Source organism: Coenobita brevimanus, chromosome 95 (assembly GCF_032717465.1).
Source record: "Coenobita brevimanus isolate Jiangsu-jjx chromosome 95, ASM3271746v2, whole genome shotgun sequence".
NCBI lineage: Eukaryota > Metazoa > Arthropoda > Malacostraca > Decapoda > Coenobitidae > Coenobita > Coenobita brevimanus.
Genome location: NC_137048.1, coordinates 12,593,710 through 12,611,489, shown reverse-complemented (window position 1 = coordinate 12,611,489; position 17,780 = coordinate 12,593,710).

The window sequence follows — 17,780 nt, the reverse complement described above, 5'->3', positions numbered from 1 at the left end:
TTTTTCCCCTTTTCCTTTGTACAAGGGAATAATTATACCTGACTTCCAATCCTCCAGGACTCTGCCTTCCTCCCAGGCCAATCTGCACATCTTCCACATCCATTCTACTGCTCTCTCTCCCCCATGCTTCAGCATTTCACCACACACTCCATCAATTCCTAGGGCTTTCCCCAATTTTACTTTCTTCATTGCTTCCACATCTTCTCTCTTACTGATTTCTTCCTGTCTTCTCACCTCCCTCCTTCTCCCAGCCATTCCCCAGCCACTAATACTCGCATTACTTCCATCCTCTATGTTCAACAATTCCTTAAAGTGTTCTCTCCATCTGCTCACATTTTCTCCCTTCTCCACTAGTAATCTACCATTTTTATCTTTCACTCCCCTGCTAACTTCACTTCCACCCTGTCTTACTCTCTTCACCTCTTTCTAGAACATTTTCTTACAGTCCCTCCACTTTACACTCAAATTCCTTCCAAATTCCTCATCCACTCTCTTCATACTCTCTCTTACTAATCTTTTCACCTCTCTCTTCCTTTCTGCTTATAACTCTCTCTTCTGCCTCTCAACTTCTTCCATGCCCCTGTTTGTCATCCATTCATTGTATGCTTTCTTCTTTTGTGCCACAGCCTGTCTCACCTCATCATTCCACCACTCTGTTCCTTGCACCCCCCTCAGTCTTCTCTTCATCCCACACACCACATCACATGCTGCACATATTTCTTCTGCGAATATCCTGCACACAACTAAACAACTATTTTATTTAATACAAGAACACTAAAAGTTAAAAATAATTAATATTGTACTCCTGCATGACCTCTTCTGACTACTGTGCTCATCCCAGCTCCCTCCAAAAGGAAGAGTTTTACAGTATATTTCATTTACTGGATAATGCCATTTATGTAATAAAACAGCCACGAACTGTGCCTTGGATAATGTTACGGTGTCAGCAGAGCTTGAGATAAATTTTTTTTTCTGTAGTCATCCATGGATATGCAAAACCATGTATGATAAAACTGTGGATTTTAAGGGATGACTGTACAAGTGTAAGCTAACAATTCTTGGAAGGCCGAAATGATACGGAATAACACCTACTCGCTCACTACATCATTTGTATTGGTGGACACCGTCATCACTACTGATATTATTACAATTGTGTTTGGAGTGAGTAATGTATACACTACTCTCTCCAAACACAAAATAAAATACTTGGAAAAAGGCATAAAATAACTGGAGGAATATAAACTGGTAAGGTCTTTCTCCATCCATCCATTACCAGACACCTTAATCCCATATGGGGTGGCCACAAACAAATCGCCTCCACGTCGCCCTGTCCCAAGCTATTTCACTGCCCTGCTCCCAGCTTACACCCTCCTCTCTCATATACCTCTCAACTCCATCCCTCCATCTCATTCTTAGCCTCCCCCTCCCTCTCTCCCCATCCACCTCGCTCACATACACTCTCCTCATCAGTCTCTCACTCTCCATCCTCCCCACATGGCCAAACCACCTCAGTGTGTTTCTCCTGACGCTTCCTATCACATCCACATCTACACCACAACACTCCTTTATATCCTCATTTGTCAGCCTTTCATGCCGTATGACTCCACAGGCTCTTCTTTAACTCATTTCCACTGCTCTAACTCTTGACTTGTGTCCCTCCAACAATGTCCAAGCTTCACTTCCATACCTTAGAGTTGGTATAACAATACTGTCATGTAGACACTTTTTCACTTCCATGCTCACTTCCCTGTTTCTTATCACTGTTTTCAAGGAACCAGCAACCGTTCTTCCTTGTTGTACCCTTTCAAGCACTTCACCCTCCAAACTTCCATCCTAACTCATCACACTATCCAAGTACAGTAATCCCTCCGCTATCCGGTGTAATAGAGCCAAAGGCATGTCCGGAAAGTGGTCCTGTCCAGATAGTGGGCCCCAGCCTCCTGGACTTGTACTTATGGACCCTAACTCAGAAAAACACCTATACAACTCCCTCTGGACATGCATAGCATCTGTTTAAGACCCAAATCACACCAAGAAGGGACATAAAAGACTGAAATAAATGCAATAGAACCAGAGAATGTGGTTTTAGAGGTGAATTTATACAATATTAAACATTCTGGGTACTTACAACAAGTCCCTGGCTCCTGGACTGGTACTTATGGACCCTAACCCAGCCTAATTTTGAAAGCCACCTACATAACTCCCTACTGGACTTGTTGTAAGTACCCAGAATGTTTAATATTGTATAAACTCACCTCTAAAACCATATTTTTGGTTCTATTGCATTTATTTCAGTCTTTTATGTCCCTATTGGTGTGATTTGGGTCTTAAATAGATGCTATGCATGTCTAGAGGGAGTGTGCAAGAAACAGAATCTAAAAGTGAATGTAGGGAAGAGTAAAGTGATGGTCTTTGAGAGAGGTGAAGTCAGTGAATGTACAGTGAGGTTGGATGGTGAGGAATTGGAAAACGTGAGTACATTTAAGTACTTGGGTAGTGTGATGAGTAAGGATGGAGGTTTGGAGGGTGAAGTGCTTGAAAGGGTACAGCAGGGAAGAAACGTTGCTGGTTCTTTGAAAGCAGTGATAAGAAACAGGGAAGTGAGCATGGAAGTGAAAAAGTTACTACATGACGTTGGGTCTGGTTAGTACTTGGATGGGTGACCGCCTGGGAACACCAGATGCTGTTGGCATCCCTACGTGTCAAGTGGGGTTGGTGGAGGATTAGTGCCCCTCCCTGTAAAACAATTAACTCTAAGCCCTTGGCCACCCCGTTTGAGATACATGGCGTCTGGCAATGAATGAATGAATGAATGACAGTATTGTGATACCAACTCTAACGTATGGAAGTGAAGCTTGGACATTGTTGGAAGGACACAAGTCAAGAGTGATAGCAGTGGATATGAGTTATTTAAGAGGAGCCTGTGGAGTCACATGGAGAAACAGGCTGACGAATGAGGATATAAAGGAGCGTTGTGGTGTGGATGTGGATGTGATAGGAAGTGTTATGAGGAACACGCTGAGGTGGTTTGGCGATGTGGAGAGGATGGAGGGTAAAAGACTGACGAAGAGAGTGTATGTGAGTGAGGTGGAGGGGGGAAGAGGGAGGGGGAGGCTGAGGATGAGATGGAGGGATGGGGTGGAGAGGTATATGAGAGAGGGAGGTGTGGTTGGGAGCAGGGCAGTGAAATGGCCGGGGACAGGACAACGTGGAGGCGATTTGTTTGTGGCCACCCCAAACGGGGATTGAGGCATCTGGCAATAGATAGATAGATAGAAGACCCTATTCACACCAATAATGGACATAAAGCTTGAAATAAACGAAAAGGAACCAAAGAATAAGGAATTAGAAGTGACTGTACCTCATCCATGGTAATTACAGCACGTTTGTGGCTGCCATATGTAAGGTTTTGGCAGTGGTGAAAATGCTCTTGAAGCACGTACAGTAATCCAGTGTTGTGCTGCACTTACAGTAATTCTTTGCACTGTGAGTTATAACTGTATTGCACCAGGCCAGTTTCAGCCACCATTTGCACTCCACAGTTAATCCTTTGCACTCTAAATTCTAATTTCTTAACACTGCACAACATTGTAAATTCCCATGTGGTCTGGTGGCGAGGTATTGCAGTTTATTCACTGTTCACAAAAAAATGAGCACCTTGTGGCTCCCATTATGATATGCAGTGGTGGGCAGCGCAAACAAAGAAGGACCTTGCGCAAGCGCAAAGCGCAATCCACAGTTCCACAGTTCACTACCTTGGGCAAGCGCAAATACGCAATCTGACAAATATTTAGCTTGCGCAATGTTGCAAAGCGCAAGCGCAAACCATTTGCATATATTTTTGGGAGTTACCGAAAAATATTGAGATATTTAAATAAAACAGCATACCTATTTACTTATTATTTTATTTATTATTATTATTATTTTCTATTATTTTAATTTGCGCTAGTGCGCAGTCTAATATTTAGCTTGTGCAATGTCGCAAAGTGCTAGCACAAATCATTTGCATATATTTGTGGGAATTACTGTAAAATATATACAGTAATCCCTCTAATATCCGGACGCCCAATAACCGAACATCCCCACTAACCGAACCTTATCGTCCTGGGATCAAACATTCCCAAAATGGTCCGAAAATCCAAAAAAAATGGAAAAAAAATCGATTTTTTGCCGTCCGTAATTTGAACTTGCCGTGCGCGCCGCGTGAGAGCATTGTTTTGGTTCGTCATTCCTCCGACGTCCGATAGAGCGCCGCTGCATCCTCCCCACTTCCCGCCTGTCTCTCACCGCGACAAGACCTACGCTCTTCGCCATGGCTGCCCACGTGCTCGCTTTTGTGGTGGTGCCGTACTTGCTGCAAGGCCTCCTGCTGCTCTCTGCCCTACTCTTAGTGTGTGTGATGATGGCCCCGCCTCCTGAGAAAAGGAAGAGAGTGGTGTTGACTCCTGGAGAAGAAACGGGAGATATTGGAGAAGGTTGATGCGGAGTTGGTCTTCCTCTCGCATTCTCCGCGAGTTCAACCTGGCCCGGTCGACTTTGTTTGATATCAAGCGTTCCCGAGACAAGCTCATGCAGTACACGGCTGACTTCTCGTCGAGAAGCAAACGCAACGTGGAGAGGAAGGTTATGTTTACCCCCAAGTATGCAGAGATCGACCGCTCCACGTTGATTTGGTATCGACAGCAACGTGCAGCTGGTGTGATGGTACGTGGAACGGAGCTGAAGGCTGCTGCTGAGAAGTTTGCAAGGCTTCACGACGCCCTAGACTTCAAGGCATCCGAGGGTTGGCTCTTCGCGTTCAAGTTGCGACATGGCCTTACTAACCGTAAAGCACATGGCGAAGCATTGGACGCTAACGAGGATGGAGTGGACGAGTTTCGGCACAAGGTGAAAGGCTTGATCGACAGGGAGGGCCTCACTCTCGGTCAAGTCTATAACGCTGACGAAACTGGCCTATTCTATCGCTCTTTGCCAACGAACACTCTCGCCGATGAGACGGAGAAGCGTGTACCTGGCCGCAAGCTTTCTAAGGAACGGATATCTGCTTTGTGTTGTGCCAATGCTAACGGCATGCACCGGCTTAAGCCCGTTATTGTTGGCCGTGCAAAGCAGCCTCGGTGCCTTCGTGGGGTGATGGATGTCCTTCCTGTCGTATGGTACCATTATTTGAAAGCATGGTTCACAGCTGTGATTTTCAAAGACTGGTTTCACCATCACTTCGTCAAGGAGGTCATACATTACCAGACGAAGACACTGGGAATTCCTCGCGACCAGGTAAAGGCTCTCCTTCTCCTCGACAATGCACCTGCCCACCCGTGCGACAAGGACTTGGTTGCTGAGAATGGCCGTATTAGGTGCATGTTTCTGCCACCTAATACGACTGCTTTCATTCAACCAATGGACCAAGGAGTGATCGTGGCAACAAAGCGCCTGTACCGTCGGAAGTTCCTGGACGAGGTGATGGTGGTTCTCGAGGACGAGGACGAGCGCAGGGAAGGACGTGACACTCGAGGCAAGCGGACTTTGGAAAACCTTCGCCGCTACAACATCAAGTCTGCGCTGTACAACTGGGCTAGTGCATGGAAGGAAGTCCCTGTGAAAACTCTTGAAAATGGTTGGTCTCGTCTGCTTCTCGGAACAGATGTGGAGTACGATTTCCTAGGGTTTGACGTGGATGACTTCCATGCACGGCTACGTACGCACGGCGACGATGTTGATGTGGACGATGTTCGTGAGTGGTTGGACGACGACGAGGGCGATCCTGGGTATCAGACGTCGTCTGATATCGAGATCGCGTCTTTGGTTGCTGGTGTCAGTCCCGAACTTGAAGATTCCGACGACGAAGGCGATGATGATGCAGACTCCGCCCAGCAGGACACTACTCCAGCCATCCCCAAGCTGAGCGCACTCCGGGAACATCTAGAGTTCGTCCTAGACTACCTGGAACACCCGGACTGCGACAGGGAGATGGGGCCCTTGGGACTCGTGGAGGAAGTGCGTGCTTTCCGGCAGCGCATCATCAATCGCCAGAATCGTCGGTCCTTGCGTCAGTCAACGATTGACAGTTTTTTCAGGCCCGTGACCCCCGCTGTGCCAAGCCCTGGTTCCACTCCGTTGCCTTCCCAAGACAGGCCCTCATGCTCCGAGCCACAGCCCAGCACATCAGCTACAGTGGAGTCACCGCTCGACGTGAGTTTGCGGCTGTCTTCAGAGTCTTCTGTAGTCGGTACGCCATCACCACTACCCACCGATGCACCCCTTGGACGCCTGCCAGTGATACTCTCGGGCTCTGACAGTGAATAAACAGCAAGAACTTCTCCACTAGACCACACGGGAATTTTGAGTGTTGTGCAGTGAAAAAAACGGTGTGTTGTGTTAAGGTTTTCAAGTTGGGAGAAAAGACTAAGTAGAAAAGAAATTTAACGTAACTAACCTTCTTTGTTTTGGCTTTGGAAACTTAAAAAAACTTGGGAAAAGTTAATGTGCAACACTTAAATTTAATGGAACATTATTTGGACTAAAGTGAACACTGTGAAAAGAACGGACTTCTGTGTGTTAGTGACTAAGTTCAGTGCAAGACTTCAGGAAGAGTGTAGTGCAAGTGCTTCAGGAAATCGTTCTTACTGTCAGAGTCCGAGAGGAGGCGGTTATTCATCGAGGTGGCCAGGGACTTGCTGTAAGTAGCCAAAATGTTTCATGTTGTACTATTTTCCATACTATATTTACCAGAATGTTTCATATTGTATTTTTTCCCATACTATACTTACCAGAAAGTTTCATACTGTACTTCTTTCCATACTAAACTTACCTCATGCATGTGCAGTAGGAATGTGTTTTTCAGAGTTCGGTTAGGTTCGGTTAGGTTAGGTTCGGTTAGAGTCCATAAGTACCAGAATGTTTATTAATGTATGAACATACTTCTAAACCCACATTTCATGTGTCTATTGCATTTATTTCAGTCATTTATGTGCCTTATTGGTGTGATTTGGGTGTTAAATAGGTGCTATGCATGTCCGGAGGGAGTTGTATAGGTGTTTCTCTGTGTTAGGGTCCGTAAGTACAAGTCCATAAGCTGGGGCCCAATATCCGGACAAAACCAATATCCGAACCTACCGATGGCTCTATTGATCCGGATATTGGAGTGATTACTGTATTGGTATAATTAAATAACTTACCAAATTAGCAACCTGCCCACCACCCGCGGTGACTGAGGTACAGTAGGTCATTGTCTGGGAAAAACAGCCTATATTTACCAAGGCATTGGCAAAGATCACGTGATTACTGTATCATCAACTCTCTCTCTCTCTCTCTCTCTCTCTCTCTCTCTCTCTCTCTCTCTCTCTCTCTCTTTCTCTGTCCAACAGAGGAGGGAGGGAATGGAGAATAAGAAAGAGAGGAGGGAAGGAATGGAGAATAAGAGAGAGAAGAGGGACAAAGTTTATGCCTTATCTCCTTACTCAAAGGGACGCTCCTTTGCCATTCCCGCATATTTATTCTCTCTCTCTCTCTCTCTCTCTCTCAGAATAATGCTCTTTATCTCTCTCTCTCTCTTGTCTCGTCAGGACAATTTATTTAATAATTCAATATACATATACAATAGCATATGTAATTCGTTACAAAAAATAAAAAATCATGAAACGTATTTATTCTCTCTCTCTCAGAATAATGCTCTTTATCTCTCTCTCTTGGTATTTATTCTCTCTCTCTCTCTCTCTCTCTCTCTCTCAGAATAATGCTCTTTATCTCTCTCTCTCTTGGTATTTATTCTCTCTCTCTCTCTCTCTCTCTCTCTTGTTTTGTCAGGACAATTTATTTAATGATTCAGTATAGATATACAATAGCATATGTAATTAGTTACAAAAAATAAAAAATCATGAAATGTATTTATTCTCTCTCTCTCTCTCTCTCTCTCTCTCTCTCTCTCTCTCCCTCTCTCTCAGAATAATACTTTTTACCTCTCTCTCGGTATTTAATCTCTCTCTCTCTCTCTCTCTCTCTCTCAGAATAATGCTTTTTATCTCTCTCTCTCTCCTGTCTTGTCAAGACTATTTAATAATTCAATATAGATATACAATAGCATATGTAATTCGTTTCAGAAAATAAAAAATCATGAAAACAGAGTATTTAAATCAAATATCCACAGCCTAATAACTTATTAGGCTGTGGATATTTGATTTAAATAGGTTTTAATGGTTTTTGTAAGGAATTGCATATGCTAATCTTAATAAATAATGTATATTTATTATCATTTACTAATAATAATAATTTAAAATATTTTAAAAATATGTTATCTGTTGAAGCATATTAATGCTACTACCCCCTTCCCTCCCGCCTCCCCCCACCAAGCACCAACCCACCCTAGCGACCCGCCTCAGCCTCCCCCATCCCTTGTCCAGCCATGCGGGAAGCTCCCACCACGTGTCCCCTGGAAGACCATGTGTCCCTTGGATTGCGCAGTGCGCAATCCACAGGACAGGTGCGCAAGGCAGGTGCGCAAGCGCAAATTTAGTTTGGCACGCGCAACTCAGTTTGTGCTTGCGCACCTGCCTTTTCATGTGCGCAAGCACAAAATTGCGCATGGTCTCGTGCGGTGCGCAATGCGCAAACGATATCACCGGAGCGCAAAGGTGCGCAATTGCGCTTTGCGCGAGTGTTTGCGCACCTGCCCAGCACTGATGATATGCTACCACTCGCGATCAAAGTTAGGCAATAACTGATTGGTGTGAGGGGGAAACAGAGTTGCAAGATCACAACGGCCACATTACCAAACTCCCCAATTTTCATTACCAAATTTAACTTTTCATTACCAAATTCGTAAAGCTAGCATTTATTCTTCACTAATTATTTATACAAGTGGAAATACATGTGATCACTCTTCGTATAATTAACAGCCTGTTGGTTATTTTCACCTTATGTACGTTAGCAGATTAAGAGAGAGAGCAAACAATCCACCATCTCCATCCTATGTATCCTCATACATGTGAAAAATCCGTTTGGTAATGCATTACTCTGATTCATTACCAAACGAATTTTTCATGACCAAATTGGTCCACATTTAGTAATGAAAAATACCAAATGGCAACCCTGACAAGGGAGGGGGGAGGAAGGAAGGGGGGAGGGTCTGTGGTGAAACAGCTGTTCGGCACCGCGCGGCAATTTCAAATTACGGGTGGGAAAAAATTAGGATTTGGGGGGTATTTTTTTCTTTTTTTGACCATTTTCGGGTTCCGAAGGTCCAGGCCCACAATGTCCAGTAAGTGGGGATGTCCGGAAACTGGCCATCCGGATAGTACGGGGATTACTGAACTTAAACAAACTCACATTTTCCATTTCCTCATCATCCAACCTCACTGTACATTCACTGACATCACTTCTCCCAAAGACCATCACTTTACTCTTCCCTACATTCACCTTTAGATTCCGTATCTTACATACTTTCCCAAACTCATCCACTGAGCCTTGCAGCTCCCCTTTGTCTTCTCTTAACAAAACAGTATTGTCTGCAAACAACAGTACAGGGAGTTTTCAAACACTGCAATCTCTCACTAGGGCCACTCCAACTTCAACTGCCGTACCTGGTATCTCTTTTATAACCCCATCCATGCACAGATTGAACAACCATGGAGACATGACACATCCCTGTTTCAACCCAACCTTCAAATAGAAATATTCACTCAGTTCACTATCCACACGCACTGAAGCCTTAGCACTCTCATACATCTTCACAGCATTCAGCAACTTCCCATCTACTCCATATATTCTTAACACTTTCCACAATCCTTGTCTATCCACCTTGTCATATGCTTTCTCCAAATCCATGAAGGCCACATACAACTTCTTTCCCCATCTTTAGAAACTTTTCCACTAAAGATCTAAGAATGAATATCTGATCTACACGACCTCTTTCCTTCCTAAAGCCTCCCTGTTCTTCTCCAACTAATTCCTCTGTTATTTCCCTAACTCTGTCAATAAGTATCCTACCATATACTTTTCCTATTACACTAAGAAGTCAAATGCCCCTATGATTACCACATACTTCTTTTTCCTCTTTCCCATTGTACAAGGGAATAATTGAGGCCATTAGAGGGAAAACCAGGTAAGCGCCATAAAAAGAAAACAGAAAAAAACGCTGTTAAAGTTTGTGTACTTTAAATATGGCATAACTTTTCAACCAATGAAGATATTCTGCTCTTGTTTTTTTTTCCATGTAGCCTAATTCATCTACTTTTCCGTAATGATACTCAGACACTGATAATTAGTGGTATTTTAAATGAAAAAATTCAATAACATCTTCTTTCTCCTTTTGTTAGACAACAACCGACTACAAAGTAGCAGTACTTTTACCCATAATATGTGTTATTGTAGGTCAGCTATAAGATATTGAGACTGAAAATATGTCAGTAGGTAAGTAAGGACATGTGCCTTTATGGAGGTGTCATAAAAAAAAGCTTGGTGGTATGCGTCGAGCCACGCGATTGGCGCGTCTTGCAGCCACCTCCTGTTGTGTGGCGCTCGCCTGGTTTTCCCTCTCACTCTTAGCCTTACATACATGCGGCTTACAATAAGTGCGTGTTTTGACATGAATACTATGGCAAAATCGCCTTAACTCAAGTAGGAAAACCGGACATGATGTTGGTTTCCAAGGATGCAGTACTTGCGAGAAGAAAATACTAAGCCAAAATGGACCTAATGGTAATGTCCTGGAGTGGTTGGCCATCAATAGCAGTACGGTCGTTCACAGCCCTTAAAAAATCGTAATTTTCAACCATCTTAGGGACATCTTTTTCACTTAAACCCTTGTTGTAGTGGTAGAAGAGGATTTGGGGAATAAAGTGATATATGTAACTCTGTTTCTGACCGGGGTGGCGCTTACCTGGTTTTCCCTCCAAGCGCCTCAGTTATAGCTGACTTCCAATCCTCTGGAACTCTACCTTCCTCCCGGGCCAATCTGCACGTCTTCCACATCCATTCTACTACTGTGTCTTCCCCATGCTTCAGCATTTCACCATACACTGCATCAATTCCTGGGGCTTTCCCCATTTTGACTTTCTTCATTGCTTCCACAATTTCTGTCCTACTGATATCTTCCTGTCCTCTCACCTCCCTCCTTCTCCCAGCCATTCCCCTGCCACTTATACTCGCATTACTTCCATCCTCTATGTTCAACAATTCCTTAAAGTGTTCTCTCCATCTGCTCACTTTCTCTCCCTTCTCGACTAGTAATCTACCATTTTTACCTTTCGCTCCCCTACTAACTTCACTGCCACCCAATCTTACTTTCTTTACCTCTTTCCAGAACATTTTCTTACAGTCCCTCCACTTTACACTCAAATTCCTTCCAAATTCCTCATCCACTCTCTTCTTACTCTCTCTTACTAATCTTTTAACCTCTCTCTTCCTTTCTACATATAACTCTCTCTTCCATCTCTCAACTTCTTCCACTCTCCTATTTCTCATCCATTCATTATATGCTTTCTTCTTTTGTGCCACAGCCTGTCTCACCTCTTCATTCCACCATGCTGTTTCTTGCACCCCCTTTTGTCTTCTCTTCACCCCACACATCATCTCACATGCTGCACGTATTTCTTCTGTGAATATCATGCACACCCCTTCCATGTCCCCCATCTGCTCCAGTTCATATTTACCCAATCGTTCCTCCACTTCTCTCTTATATTCTGTCTTTTTTTCATTTTCTTGTAACCTTTCCACTCTCCTTGCAACTACTTCTTCCTCCCGTCCTTCCCTTCTTCTATTTCTCCATTTTACTTCGACCTTCATTCTGACCACCACCAAATGTGGTCAGAAAGTCAACTCCCCCAACCTCTATATGCTTTTGCATCCATTACACATCTTCGCATCCTTTCATCACACACACATAATCAATTATTGCCTTCTTTTCATTCAGTTCACCACCCACGCATCGCATCATTCGCCATATATACCTGTGGATCATTTTGTGCCTGAAGAGGGGATAGGCTATCACCAACCCCCTCCTGGCACAGATGTCCACTAAAGCACTACCATTCTCATCTATCTCAGCAGGCACACCCCACTCACCAACTACTCCATCCACCTTCACATTCCCTACTTTACCATTCATATCCTCAATCAAAAACACTCTCTCATTCCTTTCAAACTTTTCCATACACACTTCCAAATTTGTCCAGAACTCTTCTTTCACTCTGCTTGTACGATCTTGCATTGGCGCATACGCGCACACAATCGCCCTCATTTACTTTCAATCTTACCCACACAATCCTTGAGCCAACTGATCCATAATCTCCTATATTCTCCATGCATCTGTTACTCAACAATACACACTCCTTCTTTTTCCCTCTCATTCTCACCTACTCCTGCATGTATACCCCATCCAATATATTCCCATTCTCTCACACTCACTCCTATCCATTTAGTTTCAGTTAATCCACAAACATCCATTTTCGCACCCTTAAGCATCTGGACAATCTCTCACTCTTTCACCTCATCATTTGCACCCCTTACATTCCACATCGCCATCCATGTCATGTCCTTTGTTCAGTCCTTAGTCGTCATCTTTTGGTCAGTCCTGGTCCAAGGCTTCTTGTTCGTATTTTTAGTTAGCTGTTTTCCGGGAAGGGGCATTAACCCATTGACTGCGGCTGTATCACATATGATATCTGAGTCCAAATGGCTCTCACTGCGGCTGTATCATATATGATTTCCTGCTTTAAAAAATTCCACCGTCAGAAATGGCACAAAATAAATCAGCTAGCAATTCATGGCACCCTATAGAATAATGCCATACATAGATTATGCATTTTTATGAGGTGCAGAGCTCAGCTCAGTTACCTAGAAAATGCCGAAGGTAAAGGTGCGAAACTTTCTCCATGCCGCCTCTAGCAGTAGTCCAAGCAAATATTGGATGAAATCTCTGGATGAGTTTAGTAATGATAGTGAATTGTTGTTAGATGATGACAAGGATGGTACAGATGCTGTTTTACATCTTATCTGATCGCAAGATTGACACTGAGGACACAGTGCAACCACAACACATCGTTCGCCTGGCACCACCGCACAGGGAATATTTATTACTTCACGGACCTGTATCAGAGGTTATTTATTTGTTTGCTATATTGTGTTATATACCATTGAACTCGGGATTTCTTTCTCTATCTTTTGGCAATATTATTTTTTTTCTAATATTTTTTTCTAAATATTTTAAAACTGCCGCACACGGGATGTACAGTAATCCCTCTAATATCCGAACGCCCTATATCTGAACATCCCCACTAACCGGACATAATTGTCCCGGGATCCAATATTCCCAAAATTGTCTGAAAACCGCAAAAAAATTGAAAAAAAGAAAAAAGAATTTTTCGCTCCTGTAATTTGAACTTACTGCGCGCGGCGTGGGACAGCTTTGTTGTGGCGCATCATTCCTCCGATGTCCGATAGAGCGCCCCTGCATCCTCCCTGCTTTCCGCCTGTCTCTCACCGCGAGTGCACGCTCGTCGTCATGGCTGCCCACGTGCTCGCTTTTGTGGTGGTTCCTTACCTGGTGCAGGCACTCCTGCTGCTCTCGGGCCTCTTGTTAGTGTGTGTGATGATGGCCCCACCGCCTGAGAAGAGCAGGAGAGTGGTTTTGACTCTGGAGAAGAAACGGGAGATATTGGAGAAAGTAGATGCAGGGTGGTCTTCTTCCCGCATTCTCCGTGAGTTCAACCTGGCCCGATCTACTTTGTTCGATATCAAGAGATCCCGAGACAAACTCATGCAGTACACAGCTGACTTCTCATCGAGAAGCAAATGCAACGTGGAGAGGAAGGTGATGTTTACTCCCAAGTTTGCTGAAATCGACTGCTCCACGTTGATTTGGTATCGACAGCAACGTGCTGCTGGTGTGATGGTATGTGGTACGGAGCTGAAGGCTGCTGCTGAGAAGTTCGCCAGGCTTCACGACGCCCTAGACTTCAAGGCATCCGAGGGTTGGCTCTTCGCGTTCAAGTTACGGCATGACCTTACCAACCGTAAAGCTCATGGCGAAGCTTTGGACACTAACGAGGATGGAATTGACGAGTTTCGGCACAAGGTGAAGGGCTTGATCGACAGGGAGGGCCTCACTCTTGGTCAAGTCTACAATGCTGACGAAACTGGTTTATTCTATCGCTCTTTGCCAACGAACACGCTAGCCGAGGAGGCGGAGAAGCGTGTACCTGGCCGCAAGCTCTCCAAAGAACGGATATCTGCTTTGTGTTGTGCCAGTGCTAACGGCATGCACCGGCTTAAGCCCGTTATTGTTGGCCGTGCAAAGCAGCCTCGGTGTCTTCGTGGGGTGATGGATGTCCTTCCTGTCGTCTGGTACCATTCTTTGAAGGCATGGTTTACAGCCCAGATCTTCAGAGACTGGTTCCACTGCCACTTCGTCAAGGAGGTCATCAGTTACCAGACGAAGACAATGGGAATCCCGCGCGACCAGGTAAGGGCCCTCCTTCTCCTCAACGATGCACCTGCCCACCCGTGCGACAAGGACTTGGTGGCTGAGAATGGGCACATTAGGTGCATGATTCTGCCACCTAATACGACTGCTTTCATCCAACCAATGGACCAAGGAGTGATTATGGCAACAAAGCGCCTATACCGACGGAAGTTCCTGGACGAGGTGATGGTTGTTCTCGAGGACGAGGACAAGCGCAGGGAGGGACGGGACACGCGAGGCCAGCGGACTTTGGAAAACCTTCGCCGCTACAACATCAAGTCTGCAATCTACAACTGGGCCAGTGCATGGAAGGAAGTCCCTGTCAAGACTCTAGAAAATGGTTGGCCTCGTCTGCTTCTCGGAATGGATGTGGAGTACGATTTTCTAGGGTTTGACGTGGATGACTTCCATGCACGGCTATGCACGCATGGCGACGATGTTGATGTGGACAATGTGCGTGAGTGGTTGGATGACGACGAGGGCGATCCTGGGTATCAGACATTGTCTGATATCGAGATCGCATCTTCAGTTGCAGGTGTCAGTACCCAGCTTGAAGATTCCGACGAGGACGGCGACAATGATGTGGACTCCTCTCAGCATGACACTACTTCAGCCATCCCCAAGCTGAGCGCACTCCGGGAACACCTAGAGTTCGTCCTAGACTACCTGGAACACCCGGACCGCGACAGGGAGATGGGGCCCTTGGGACTTGTGGAGGAAGTGCGTGCTTTCAGGCAGCGCATCATCAATCGTTAGAATCGTTGTTCCTTGCGTCAATCAACCATTGATAGTTTTTTCAGGCTCGTGACCCCTGCTGTGCCCAGCCCTGGCTCCACTCAGTTGCCTCTCCAAGACAGGCCCTCATGCTCCGAGCCACAGCCCAGCACATCAGCCACGGTGGAGTCACCACTCGACGTGAGTTTGCGTCTATCTTCAGAGTCGTCTGCAGTGGGTACGCCATCACCACGACCCAGCGACGCACCCCTAGGTCACCTGCCAGTGATACTCTCGGACTCTGACAGTGATTAAACAACAGAACTTCTCCACTAGACCACACAGGAATTTACAGTGTTGTGCAGTGAAAAAAACAGTGTGTTGTGTTAAGGATTTACAGTTGTGAGTGAGAAGACAAATTTGGAACAAAATTTAACATAAATAGACTTGTTTGTTTTTGCTTTAGAAAATGGTTAGAAGAGTGGGAAAAGTTAAAGTGCAGAGTGCAACACTTAGTAAGTTACAATGGAGCATAAGTTAGACAAGAGTGCGCACTGTGAAGAGAACGGACTTCTGAGTGCGATTGACTAAGTTCAGTGCAAGACTTCATGAACAGTGTACTGGAAGTGCTTCAGGAAATCCTTCTTACTGTCAGAGTCCGAGAGGAGGCGGTTATTCATCGAGATTGCCTTGGACTTGCTGTAAGTAGGCAGAATGTTTCAAACTGTACTTTTTTCCATACTATACTTACCTCAAACACCTCATTTCACTCTTTAATGTCCTTTATTGGTGTGAATAGGGTGTTAGGAGCTATGCATGTGCAGTAGGAAGGTATTTTTCAGAGTTAGGCTAGGTTAGGGTCCATAAGTACCAGTCCAGGAGCCAGTAACCAGAATGTTTAATATTGTATGAACCTACCTCAAAACCCTCATTTTATGCTTCTTTTGCATTTATTTCAGTCATTTATGTGCCTCATTCGTGTGATTTGGGTCTTAAATAGGTGCTATGCATGTCCAGACGGAGTTGTATAGGTCTTTCTCTGAGTTAGGGTCCATAAGTACAAGTCCATAAGCTGGGGCCCAATATCCGGACAGGACCACTATCCGGACCTGCCTATGGCCCTATTACGTCGGATATTGGAGGGATTACTGTATACGTAAACAAACACTGACGCAGTTAATGGGTTAACCGTCCACCAACCCACTTGCTGTCACGTAGGGAACGCGTGTCGGTTGGTAATAAAGTTACCACCCAGCGTCGTAAATGCTTTCCAGGTTTACAGGAAACATTGGCATGCCACTCGATGTAGAGCTACCCTACAAACAGAGTACCTCTACACTAAGTGGGTGGATGATGGGCACCCCCACTTTCTGATGAAAGTTAATCGTACATTTAACGCTCATTCTTTTGTTCATTTTTGTGTTTATATGTGAGAGTATTGATGCAAACAGTAATGGATTCTATTAACCCCATAATAACCCCTGGCATTGAACAACCCTCTACAGTACCGGTGTCAGTGATGTTGAGTTAGTGCGAGCTATAAAAAACATTGAACAATTATGTGATGGGAACGAAAGTCACTGGTATGTTTACATGACTCTATGCTACGATCCCAAGCAGTCAAGCGGTCACTTAATCTCAGATGTTTTCGCCCATACAGTAAATGCACCGCAACTTTATGAATACTTCTGTAGATCATAGCGAATCATAGCATTGGTTTAGGAAGCTAAATAACACATTGCTAGGTGCTCCAGACAATTCTCTTCACATCTTCAAGAAAATTAAAAGGAAGAAATTTCATCCATCTTTGAGTACATAGAGTAAGTTTCTTCCATTCTTCTGAAATCTATTTTTCTTAACCCCATCTTTACCGAAAATGTTTTAATGTACCCCTGTACATCGCCTGTAAACACCCGTGAGACACCGGAACCGCTACCATGGTACGCTGGTACACCCTCTAATGAATGGCAGCTTATGGGCCTCAGGGTAGCCCGGTAAGGCTGTTTCTGAGGACCTCGTGTTAGCAACAGCTCCGTGTTTTGACAACAAAGACTGTGACGAAGTTCTGATGAATTCTGACATCATAAGATACGTCATGACTGAGTTGCAGTGGCACCAATGGCTTGCTCACTCATCTGTGATGTAACCTCTTTTAGACCAATCATTATTTTACTGTATTTATAATTTGTACTACAGATATTGTACTATATTATCTGCCGACATATAGCAAAATTTACACTCCTTGGCCTGCCTGAGAGAGTCAGTTACCACACACTTGACCAGGATATTTTTCTCTCATGGCGTCTCTGGCAGATTCCGATAGTGACGATTTTTTTCCTCATTAGGATACTTATTTAGAAGCATCAGATGATGATGCAGCAGTGTCTGATGTGTCAGTAGATGACTGTGATCCTGAAAATGATAGCGAGGTTGATGTGAGTGAGGAGGAGGAGGAAATTAGTAGCGAGCTTAGTGACGCTGCACTCTCGGCAACAAGTGGGTCAAGGTCGCCATCACCATCATGTGTGTCCATACACTTCATGCTCAGCTTACAAGGTAAATAAATAAGCCATCCATCTGTGCAGGACATTATTTTCAAGCCAGTTTGTAC